Here is a 2,787-nt window from a genome sequence, read left to right on the forward strand (position 1 = left end):
TATGATGTAATTCTTGAACCAGATCCTAAGGACCCTCATCCTTCAGAGAAATCTGCATATCAATGGGTTACTGATGTCCCAATCTGCATATCAGCCTTAGGAAGCACACATTCTGTTTAAAATATGAACTCAATAAAATGGTCAGAATGCCAATTGTCCTAGACCCTAAAATGATTCCATCTTGGGTTAAGAAACTGGTTAGATCTCAAGGTTTCTTAACATACACTAGAACTACACAGCTCTAGATCAGCCCGCTCAAAGCAAATTGGGAAAGCTACTATCAATGACCCCTATCAAAGGACGTTAAGTGGCCATACCTCCCCTTTAAAATCTACACAGGCTAAATTCTCTGTCCTTTGCTCTTTTTCACCTCAGCATTTGCCTATCGCTGCCAATAAGCCAACTTCACTCGCAGTGTTAAAAAGCAAAGGAACTGAAACTGCTGACATAGCTTCAGGGATAAATTTGTCCTATTATCCCTCTTTCTCTTTTTAAAGCGCGTCGCAGCGAATGAATGCCAGGGCTTTTGTCACTGTTCTGACTTGAATGCAGTTCAGAGGAGCCCCTGTGCACAATGGGCCTTTGTCTTCCTCCCGCTAATAGCGCCCGGCTGTAGGTCATCTGCATCATTAACATTTGCTGCCGAATGGACGTTTACACAAGTCCAAGACCCACTTCTTGGTTGGAGCCGTGGAGTTCTTTGTCATTATTTTTGAAACCTGCACGCACACACACACGCACATACGCACACACACACGTTCGTGTGCACACACACAGCCACCCTTCTCTCCCAAGTGGAGCCTTCACCCAAATATATTTAAGGATGAAACTATTAGATACACAATTGGTGAATTAATGTCATGAGGACTGCTGCTGGCAGCTCATCCATTTTTGATATGCCACTCAGACAAATGAAACATAAGCCACCCCGGAACAAGGGGACCTTTTGACAGTTCAAAGGAAACCCCTATGGGTGGTTTCCTCTTGAAGCCACACTAAACAGGCCCGCACTCCTCAGCGGGAAGCTGCCGGTGTCTCATTAACCCCTAAACAGGCCCGGCGTGAGCTTTCCTTTTCAGCTATAATTATGCCATGCGATTCCTGTTAGGCTGCTCTGAATAGCAACACTGTCATCGGAACGTTATCAGCATCCCTCTTCTAATTGAAAAGCAGATTAGCGTCTCATGTTAATTAGCCCCAGTGCCCGCCCACTTGCATGCATTATGATTGCCTCTTAAATAGTTAGGGTGTTGAAATCCCCAAGAAAGGCCGGGTGGACTTAATTGCAGTAACCTGCAAATTAAGTTTAATTTACTTTAAATTTACCGGTTTAGCAGGCTCATTTGATGGGTGTTAATGTGCTGGCAAATTAATTATCTGAATTAGCCATGCCTGGTGGAGTTTTGCAGATGAATATATTGTACACCGGTCTATTAATAACAGACAAACAGAAGTGGGTTAATGAAAAGATTAGGCTGAAGTTCTGCCTTCTTACTAAAGAAATGGGGGATCTTGCGCGAATTCAAATATCATCGCCCGAGAGTGCAAATACAGGGAGAGAATACAAACAAATTGGAATTTATAGTTCTCCGTGGTGTGCCATCTAGAAGAAACTGTAAAACATATCCCGTGAAATATTTGATAAAAGAAGGCTCTTCTAGGCACTCAAGGAGAACACTTCTGCAAGCAGACAAATTCCCATTAGCCGGTGTCTCTACTCCAGACTGTAAATATGTAAGTGCTTTCAAGAGTACATCTTGCTATAGAGGAGGGAGGTGGAGAGAGAGAGAGAGAATTTGTGTGTTGATAAATACATTAGAAATAATATCTCATATATTAATTCCATGGTCCACTTTGTGGGCGCAGGGAGCAGAAAAGGGGCTTTCTCCTATATTTCATTTCTAACCACTGTCTCCGCCGTGAAGTCCTCGGCAGAGAGAGAATGGTAAGGAAACTGTTCTAAGAGCTCATATTTCTCCCTTTCTTCTGCATAAACGAAGGGAAAGAGACAGCCTCTTAAAATAAAGACAGACGTGGTCTTGTAAATACCTTTAATCGCCCAACTCCAAAGATACTAGAGATCAGGACTGATGGACACCCAGAAAAAGCAGAGCCAAATACTCATCTTTCCTGGCTCTTATTATATGTATTTACAAGGGTTTCTGGGAATAGGGTCCATCACCATGAAAAGTGAGACACTGTCTAAGGTAAGTAAAAGGTTTTCTTCCATTACCACAACCTGAGTTCAAATTCAGGTTCCCCCATATAAGCGATTGGAAATTATTGACTTATACACCGCCCTCTAGAGTTAGGTACAACTGAACAGGGGAAACCTTTACCTTTAATGGAAGTGATAAAGGTAAAGGTTTTTTCCTGTTGGGTCCAACTCTAGGAAGTGGTGCTCATCTCTGGGATAGAATCAACATCACGTGAAGTGTTAATATCACTTTACAATGCCTTGGAATACTGCATCCAGTTTTGGTCACTGTGATGTAAAAAAGATGTTGAGACTCTAGAAAGAGTACAGAGAAGAGCAACAAAGATGATTAGGGGACTGGAGGCTAAAGCATATAAGGAACGGTTGCTGGAATTGGGTATGTCTAGTTTAATGAAGAGAAGGACGAGGGGGGACATGATAGCAGTGTTTCAATATCTCAGGGGCTGCCACAAAGAAGAGGGAGTCAAGCTATTTTCCAAGGCACCTGAGGGCAGGACAAGAAGCAACAGATGGAAACTAAGCAAGGAGAGAAGCAACTTAGAACTAAGGAGAAACTTCCTGACAGTTAA

Source organism: Protobothrops mucrosquamatus, unplaced genomic scaffold (genome assembly GCF_001527695.2).
Source record: "Protobothrops mucrosquamatus isolate PMUCROS unplaced genomic scaffold, P.Mucros_1.0 scaffold2, whole genome shotgun sequence".
Taxonomy (NCBI): domain Eukaryota; kingdom Metazoa; phylum Chordata; class Lepidosauria; order Squamata; family Viperidae; genus Protobothrops; species Protobothrops mucrosquamatus.